General features: G+C 33.7%; 1 long non-coding RNA gene across 3 annotated transcripts; it reads right to left on the reverse strand.

The window, feature by feature from the left end:
- Positions 1-274: 274 nt before the first annotated feature.
- Positions 275-3046, reverse strand: LOC134235402 (uncharacterized). 3 transcript variants are annotated; one of them, XR_009985401.1, is made up of 4 exons: positions 2913-3046; positions 1662-1748; positions 1217-1303; positions 275-562 (listed from the first exon to the last, which is right to left on the reverse strand). It is a non-coding gene; the product is annotated as an uncharacterized LOC134235402 (long non-coding RNA). The 3 variants fall into 3 exon arrangements; XR_009985402.1 differs by having other exon boundaries at positions 2909-3046; XR_009985403.1 differs by having other exon boundaries at positions 2898-3046.
- Positions 3047-10097: the final 7051 nt, after the last annotated feature.

The following is a 10097-nucleotide window of genomic DNA, read 5'->3' on the forward strand; positions in this document are numbered from 1 at the left end:
TAAAAAAGCTATTACAAATAATAAGACATTAATTTTTAGCAATATTCAATTTTAGCGATGTACACCATCTCTAATAATGCCAATATTAAATCCTCGCTAAAAATTCTACTTATACAGTATGTTCTTCAAAGTACATTTATGCACAATAAACAAGAAGTATGACACATTTGATTTTAGATATTATCTGTTTTAACCAACTAGAGCTAGAGCAGTATAATCCAAGTGCTGTCCACAGACAGATGGACAAACAAACAGGGTGATTTATATCCCCCTTCCAAAAACTTTGATATCAAAATCTTAAACTTAGTAAGAAAATGTTTTTAGTTAACTGCTTTAAGAGCCATATCAGAAATCTGATTCAAATTGTTCATGTTCCCTTCAGCTGTCAAGTCATTTTCTTCACAGTCAGTGTTAGACCTCTGCCTTTTCACCAATGGCATCAAGATACATAATCAAGGTCTTCCTTCTATGTAATGGACTATCTTCATGCTCTTGAGAATCGTGGCATTCAGATGACTTTCACAAGGTGTTTGGAAAAGTTGTCGTCTGAAGTTGATTCCACCTACAAAAGAAAGATACAAAATCAATCCAACTAACAACTTCATTTAAAACAAGTTCATTTTGACACAAATAATACTCATGCTGAGACAGTGTTTCACAGCCCTGAGCCAAAGTCACACCTTCAATGTCAAGGTCAGGGTAAAATTTGATGGAGTTTTCAGGTCTGTATTTCTATATGCCTCATGGAACAGCTTCATACTTGGCATACAATGCTCCTAATGATAAGGTGGTGTGCCATGACCCTAAAAATGTCAAACTTCAATGCTAAGGTCACAGTAGACTTCAATGAAATTGTCTTATCTGAAATGCATTTCATACCTGCCTCAAAAGCACAGCTTACATGACACAAATGTGCCTCATGATATCAGTCTTTAACAACCTTTGACAGAAGACCAGGTGAGCAATATGGGCCCATTTTAGGCTTCTTGTCTGGGTTTAAAATATGAAGTTCATAGGTCAAATGGATTTAAGTTATTGAGTCACAATCCTTTCAAGTTTGAAGTTTCCAGGACATATAGCATTTGAGTTTTCTCTCGACAAAGAAATGGATGAACAAAGTGATTACCGGTACTCTTTGAGGCTGGGCTCTTATGAACAAGCTGATGCTCAAAGTAGTTCTAAACAATTCAGTACATGTAAAAAATTCAGTACAAACCTCTATTTGTTCCATATGCTTTGAATCTGGTTGTACTTCATGGTTATTTGGTAGTTCACATAGCAACTCATCATCATCATGATTCTCCTGAAAGTATTTCATATCTGTTTACAAATTTACATGACCCTACTGCATATAGTTGCTGATTCTTTATAATAAACAAGCTGATGCTAAAAGTAATTTAAAGCAAGATAAGTTTGTGAAACAGTATGCCCCCAGCGTCAACAAATATAGAAAAAGTTTTTCAAGGTCTAAAGGTTACTGACGTTGGTGTAATTTAAAAGAACTTTTAATTAGTGGATTATGTATACCAAATATGATCTCACAGTTCAAAAGTCATGGTAAAGGTTAAAGCTGACAACAGATAGACAGAAATGACAAACAAAAATATGTTCATGCTCTTTGGGCATAATAATTCAGTACATGTAAAAATTTCAATACAAACCTTTATTTGTTCCACACTAACTGGATCTGCTTGTACTTCATGGTTATTTGGTAGTTCACATTGCAACTGATTATCATCATGATTCTCCTGAAAATATTTTAGACCTGTTTACAAACTTACTTGAGCCTATAGCATATATAGTATGGGATATGATATAAGACATTAAACTGGACAAAGGGGATATTTAATTATTTAGTCTCACATTTTCAGAATTATCATATTCAGAAATTGTGCCCAACCTGATCAAGGGCTTAGGAGGAATAGCACCCCACCCACTCCTGACTTTTTTGGGAAGTCAAAATTTCCTGTAGTTAAAATTTATAAATCATGGTTCCCCTCCCCTCCACTTTAAGGGCCAGGAGCAAATTTTGAAACCAGAGTTGAGTCTGTTATCCCTTCCCCTTTTTAAATCAATATTAGCAACCTCAAGTTTTGTCATCTTGTTTTAGTGTAGCTGCAGAACTGTAGCTCTCCGAAAAAATATATATTGATAGACCTGAGATAATGAGGTATAGCGGGTATGGCTATGAATTTTATGAAATATTGTTTGAAATATTTTATCAAAAGAACACTAATATATGCAGATATACACGAGTTTGAAATATTACTTATCAAAAGAACACTAATATGCAGACATACACGAGTGGAAATATACCAATTTGACCTTAAATTGATGAATATAAATAATAAAGTCTGAAATATCTGGCATTTTTCAGTTGTTTTTTTTTTTAATAATTTCTGTGCCATGAAAAATTCATAACCAGCGCCAATACGAAAACTGGAAATTTCGCCATTTCCAGTCAGAGTTGATTTATACCTCGCAAAATGCCGTTGTCACAATTTATCAATGGCACAATGCTTTTAGTACTTGACAATATCAATGAAAAGAAAATAATCACTATCATTTCAATACAGGACTTGTATATTTTTTTTTTAATTTGTAAACGCACGAAATGAAAACAAATCTCGACAGTCAGAGAAAATGTTTCCATCGGATCATATATTTACAAACAAACCATAAAAATTATATTGGTAAGTACTACAGGTATTGTACTATTGATAAATTGTGAGTTTGACAAGTAATTGCAAGTATCGAAAATACACCCGAGAATGCCGCCTCTGCTTGGAATTTTAGTTTTCGTAAAGGCACCGGTTCTGGCGTTTTCCTCGCACGTAAAATATAGAAATAGTTAAAAAGCCAGGAAAACGTCAGATATTTCGGACTATAAATAGTACTTTTCAGTCACCTACAAACTCTTGATGCTGTCATGTCCTCTGTAACCGCACAAGACCTGCTTTATACATCTTTACATGGTGTTTTTCTTCTCCGACTTCTGCTGCAACAGCAACTTTCTGTTCTTTATCAGCAGGAGAGTTCCACAAAAGGGAGATAATCGTTCACGCGTTTTCATATTTGTGGTACATTCTAAATCAAATTATTTGCTATAGAGTACCCAACTACCATTTTTTATTATTGGATTTATAACTTCAAAGCTCGTAGTTTCTATTGCATGTATGATTATGATAGAGTTTGGTTGCGTTTTCGTGTAAAATATTAAATCATGTTGATTTTACAGCATTTGGTAGAAACAAAGCAAAGTAGGCCCCAATGCTTTAAAATAAACATGGGAAAAATTAAATCTCCCATATATATTGAAATTAAGAAAAACATAGTTTGATTCTGTAATTAATTTTGACAGGGTTATCAATAATCAAATTTCACACTTTTCAAGCATTAAAATCACCGTTGCTATGGTAACAAGGAAGATGTATATCCCAAAAAATGTTTGATAGGACATAATTACTTCCATGCACCCAAATATTAAAGCAAAATATTTTTTTTCACATTCCACTCATTTTATATACAATACTCAATGGTTACTGACACGGCCTCTTAATTATTTAGCTAACTTCGTAAATCGCGCTCTAGCGGAGGCTAATGGGGGTTCGGTTTTTCGCTTCTAGGTCCTATACGGAATCAGATAGAGATGTGAAAATAATTTTATCGTAAAGAGCATTAAATTTCAAGCAGGATTAAATATTTTTTATCTTTATTAACTCGCCTTAGAAGAACTGACAAGCGAAAGAGCAATAAATGATAATAAAATATGGCAGGGGGTAGGGTTGGTATTTCGGCTACTGGCCTTTTAAAAATGCCGCTATACACACGATTTATATCTCAAAATGTTGCTGAATAATTGTTCTACAAGATAAAAATATATTTCAAAGGTTTCCGAAGTTCTCCTGGTCGAGAAAATAGGTTTTATTTAATTATTTTTGGAATTTCGTAAATCGCGCTCTAACGGACGATACGGCGGGTTCGGTTTTTCGCTTTTACGTCCTTAACGGTATAAGATTGAGATGTGAAAATAATTTTATCGTAAAGAGCATTAAATTTCAAGCAGGAATAAATATTTTTAATCTTTATTAACTCGCCTTAGAAGAACTGACAAGCGAAAGAGCAATAAATGATAATATAATACGGCAGGGAGTAGGGTTGGTATTTCGGCCACTGGCCTTTTAAAAATGCCGCTATACACACGATTTATATCTAAAAATGTTGCTGAATAATTGTTCTACAAGATAAAAAAATATTTCAAAGGTTTCCGAAGCTCTCCTGGTCGAGAAATTAGGTTTTATTTAATTTTTTTTGGAATTTCGTAAATCGCGCTCTAACGGATGATACGACGGGTTCGGTTTTTCGCTTCTACGTCCTTAACGGTATAAGATTGAGATGTGAAAATAATTTTATCGTAAAGAGCATTAAATTTCAAGCAGGAATAAATATTTTTAATCTTTATTAACTCGCCTTAGAAGAACTGACAAGCGAAAGAGCAATAAATGATAATAAAATACGGCAGGGGGTAGGGTTGGTATTTCGGCCACTGGCCTTTAAAAAATGCCGCTATACACACGATTTATATCTCAAAATGTTGCTGAATAATTGTTCTACAAGATGAAAATATAATTTAAAGGTTTCCGAAGCTCTCCTGGTCGAGAAATTACGTTTTATTTAATTATTTAGCTAAATTCGTAAATCGCGCTCTAGCGGAGGCTAATGGGGGTTCGGTTTTTCGCTTCTAGGTCCTATACGGAATCAGATAGAGATGTGAAAATAATTTTATCGTAAAGAGCATTAAATTTCAAGCAGGATTAAATATTTTTTATCTTTATTAACTCGCCTTAGAAGAACTGACAAGCGAAAGAGCAATAAATGATAATAAAATACGGTAGGGGGTAGGGTTGGTATTTCGGCCACTGGCCTTTTAAAAATGCCGCTATACACACGATTTATATCTCAAAATGTTGCTGAATAATTGTTCTACAAGATAAAAATATAGTTTAAAGGTTTCCAAAGCTCTCCTGATCGAGAAATTTGGTTTTATTTAATTATTTAGCTAAATTCGTATATCGCGCTCTAGCGGAGACTGATGGGGGTTCGGTTTTTCGCTTCTAGGTCCTATACGGAATCAGATAGAGATGTGAAAATAATTTTATTGTAAAGAGCATTAAATTTCAAGCAGGAATAAATATTTTTAATCTTTATTAACTCGCCTTAGAAGAACTGACAAGCGAAAGAGCAATAAATGATAATAAAATATGGGAGGGGGTAGGGTTGGTATTTCGGCCACTGGCCTTTACAAAATGCCGCTATACACACGATTTATATCTTGAAATATTGATGAGTAATTGTTCTACAAGATGAAAATATATTTAAAGGTTTCCGAAGCTCTCCTGGTCGAGAAATTAAGTTTTATTTAATTATTTAGCTAAATTCGTAAATTGAGCTCTAGCGGAGGCTTACGGGGGTTCGGTTTTTCGCTTCTAGGTCCTATACGAAATCAGATAGAGATGTGAAAATAATTTTATCGTAAAGAGCATTAAATTTCAAGCAGGAAAAAATAATTTTTATCTTTATTAACTCGCCTTAGAAGAACTGACAAGCGAAAGAGCAATAAATGATAATAAAAAACGCAGGGGGTAGGGTTGGTATTTCGGCCACTGGCCTTTAAAAAATGCCGCTATACACACGATTTATATCTCAAAATGTTGCTGAATAATTGTTGTACAAGATGAAAATATATTTCAAAGGTTTTCAAAGCTCTCCTGGTCGAGAAAATAGGTTTTATTTAATTATTTTTGGAATTTCGTAAATCGGGCTCTTACGGACGATACGGCGGGTTCGGTTTTTCGCTTCTAGGTCCTTTACGGAATAAGATAGAGATGTGAAAATAATTTTATTGTAAAGAGCATTAAATTTCAAGCAGGAATAAATATTTTTTATCTTTATTAACTCGCCTTAGAAGAACTGACAAGCGAAAGAGCAATAAATGATAATAAAATACGGCAGGGGATAGGGTTGGTATTTCGGCCACTGGCCTTTTAAAAATGCCGCTATACACACGATTTATATCTAAAAATGTTGCTGAATAATTGTTCCTACAAGATAAAAATATATTTTAAAGGTTTCCGAAGCTCTCCTGATCGAGAAATTTGGTTTTATTTAATTATTTTTGGAATTTCGTAAATCGCGCTCAAACGGATGATACGGCGGGTTCGGTTTTTCGCTTCTACGTCCTTAAGGGTATAAGATTGAGATGTGAAAATAATTTTATCGTAAAGAGCATTTATTTCAAGCAGGAATAAATATTTTTAATCTTTATTAACTCGCCTTAGAAGAACTGACAAGCGAAAGAGCAATAAATGATAATAAAATACGGCAGGGGGTAGGGTTGGTATTTCGGCCACTGGCCTTTACAAAATGCCGCTATACACACGATTTATATCTCAAAATGTTGCTGAATAATTGTTCTACAAGATGAAAATATAATTTAAAGGTTTCCAAAGCTCTCCTGGTCGAGAAATTACGTTTTATTTAATTATTTAGCTAAATTCGTAAATCGCGCTCTAGCGGAGGCTTATGGGGGTTCGGTTTTTCGCTTCTAGGTCCTATACGGAATCAGATAGAGATGTGAAAATAATTTTATCGTAAAGAGCATTAAATTTCAAGCAGGAAAAAATAATTTTTATCTTTATTAACTCGCCTTAGAAGAACTGACAAGCGAAAGAGCAATAAATGATAATAAAATACGGCAGGGGGTTGGGTTGGTATTTCGGCCACTGGTCTTTTACAAAATACAGCTTTACACACGATTTATATCTCAAAATGTTGCTGAATAATTGTTCTACAAGATAAAAATAGGTTTTCGAAGCTCTCCTGGTCGAGAAATTTGGTTTTATTTAATTATTTAGCTAAATTCGTAAATCGCGCTCTAGCGGAGGCTAATGTGGGTTCGGTTTTTCGCTTCTAGGTCCTATACGGAATCAGATACAGATGTGAAAATAATTTTATCGTAAAGAGCATTAAATTTCAAGCAGGATTAAATATTTTTTATCTTTATTAACTCGCCTTAGAAGAACTGACAAGCGAAAGAGCAATAAATGATAATAAAATACGGCAGGGGGTAGGGTTGGTATTTCGACCACTGGCCTTTTAAAAATGCCGCTATACACACGATTTATATCTCAAAATGTTGCTAAATAATTGTTCTACAAGATAAAAATATGTATTAAAGGTTTCCGAAGCTGTCCTCGGCGAGAAATTAAGTTTTATTTAATTATTTAGCTAAATTCGTAAATTGAGCTCTAGCGGAGGCTTACGGGGGTTCGGTTTTTCGCTTCTAGGTCCTATACGAAATCAGATAGAGATGTGAAAATAATTTAATTGTAAATAGCATTAAATTTCAAGCAGGATTAAATATTTTTAATCTTTATTAACTCGCCTTAGAAGAACTGACAAGCGAAAGAGCAATAAATGATAATAAAATACGGCAGGGGGTAGGGTTGGTATTTCGGCCACTGGCCTTTTAAAAATGCCGCTATACACACGATTTATTCTAAAAATGTTGCTGAATAATTGTTCTACAAGATGAAAATATAATTTCAAAGGTTTCCGAAGCTCTCCTGTTCGAGAAATTACGTTTTATTTAATTATTTAGCTAAATTCGTAAATCGCGCTCTAGCGGAGGCTTATGGGGGTTCGGTTTTTCGCTTCTAGGTTCTATAGGGAATCAGATAGAGATGTGAAAATAATTCTATTGTAAAGAGCATTAAATTTCAAGCAGGATTAAATATTTTTTATCTTTATTAACTCGCCTTAGAAGAACTGACAAGCGAAAGAGCAATAAATGATAATAAAATACGGTAGGGGGTAGGGTTGGTATTTCGGCTACTGGCCTTTTAAAAATGCCGCTGTACACACGATTTATATCTCAAAATGTTGCTGAATAATTGTTCTACAAGATAAAAATATATTTCAAAGGTTTCCGAAGTTCTCCTGGTCGAGAAAATAGGTTTTATTTAATTATTTTTGGAATTTCGTAAATCGCGCTCTAACGGACGATACGGCGGGTTCGGTTTTTTGCTTCTATGTCCTTTACGGTATAAGATTGAGATGTGAAAATAATTTTATCGTAAAGAGCATTAAATTTCAAGCAGGAATAAATATTTTTAATCTTTATTAACTCGCCTTAGAAGAACTGACAAGCGAAAGAGCAATAAATGATAATAAAATACGGCAGGGGGTAGGGTTGGTATTTCGGCCACTGGCCTTTTAAAAATGCCGCTATACACACGATTTATTCTAAAAATGTTGCTGAATAATTGTTCTACAAGATAAAAATATAGTTTAAAGGTTTCCGAAGCTCTCCTGATCTAGAAATTTGGTTTTATTTTATTATTTTTGGAATTTCGTAAATCGCGCTCTAACGGATGATACGACGGGTTCGGTTTTTCGCTTCTACGTCCTTTACAGTATAAGATTGAGATGTGAAAATAATTTTATCGTAAAGAGCATTAAATTTCAAGCAGGATTAAATATTTTTTATCTTTATTAAATCGCTTTGAAAGAACTGACAAGCGAATGAGCAATAAATGATAATAAAATACGGCAGGGGGTAAATTGGTATTTCGGCCACTGGCCTTTTAAAAATGCCGCTATACACACGATTTATATCTCAAAATGTTGCTGAATAATTGTTCTACAAGATAAAAATATAGTTTAAAGGTTTCCAAAGCTCTCCTGATCGAGAAATTTGGTTTTATTTAATTATTTAGCTAAATTCGTAAATCGCGCTCTAGCGGAGGCTTATGGGGGTTCGGTTTTTCGCTTCTAGGTCCTATTCGGAATCAGATACAGATGTGAAAATAATTTTATCGTAAAGGGCATTAAATTTCAAGCAGGAATAAATATTTCTAATCTTTATTAACTCGCCTTAGAAGAACTGACAAGCGAAAGAGCAATAAATCATAATAAAATACGGCAGGGGGTAAGGTTGGTATTTCGACCACTGGCCTTTTAAAAATGCCGCTATACACACGATTTATATCTCAAAATGTTGCTGAATAATTGTTCTACAAGATGAAAATATAGTTTAAAGGTTTTCGAAGTTCTCCTGGTCGAGAAAATAGGTTTTATTTAATTATTTTTGGAATTTCGTAAATCGCGCTCTAACGGACGATACGGCGGGTTCGGTTTTTTGCTTCTATGTCCTTGACGGTATAAGATTGAGATGTGAAAATAATTTTATCGTAAAGAGCATTAAATTTCAAGCAGGAATAAATATTTTTAATCTTTATTAATTCGCCTTATAAGAACTGACAAGCGAAAGAGCAATAAATGATAATAAAATACGGCAGGGGATAGGGTTGGTATTTCGGCCACTGGCCTTTTAAAAATGCCGCTATACACACGATTTATATCTAAAAATGTTGCTGAATAATTGTTCTACAAGATAAAAATATAGTTTAAAGGTTTCCGAAGCTCTCCTGATCTAGAAATTTGGTTTTATTTAATTATTTTTGGAATTTCGTAAATCGCGCTCTAACGGATGATACGACGGGTTCGGTTTTTCGCTTCTACGTACTTAACGGTATAAGATTGAGATGTGAAAATAATTTTATCGTAAAGAGCATTAAATTTCAAGCAGGATTAAATATTTTTTATCTTTATTAACTCGCCTTAGAAGAACTGACAAGCGAAAGAGCAATAAATGATAATAAAATACGGCAGGGGGTAGGGTTGGTATTTCGACCACTGGCCTTTTAAAAATGCCGCTATACACACGATTTATATCTCAAAATGTTGCTGAATAATTGTTCTACAAGATGAAAATATAGTTTAAAGGTTTTCGAAGTTCTCCTGCAGGCATGTTCATGAAATTAGGTTTTATTTAATTATTTAGGAAGAAACTTGGAACATCCTAAGATCAACTTAGGACATATCATAAGATGTATCTCGGTGACTTTTTCGCTTCTTAAGTCCTTTTAGGACATCCTAACTTACAGACGTGAAATAATTTTTCCTTAAAAACATTAAATTTCGATAAATGTATAATTTTTATTATTAAAGAAATTACATACATGTAACATTAGAAA

This window comes from Saccostrea cucullata, unplaced genomic scaffold, assembly GCF_032062105.1.
Source record: "Saccostrea cucullata isolate Sc308-1 unplaced genomic scaffold, CSIRO_AGI_Scuc_v1 ctg3533, whole genome shotgun sequence".
NCBI lineage: Eukaryota > Metazoa > Mollusca > Bivalvia > Ostreida > Ostreidae > Saccostrea > Saccostrea cuccullata.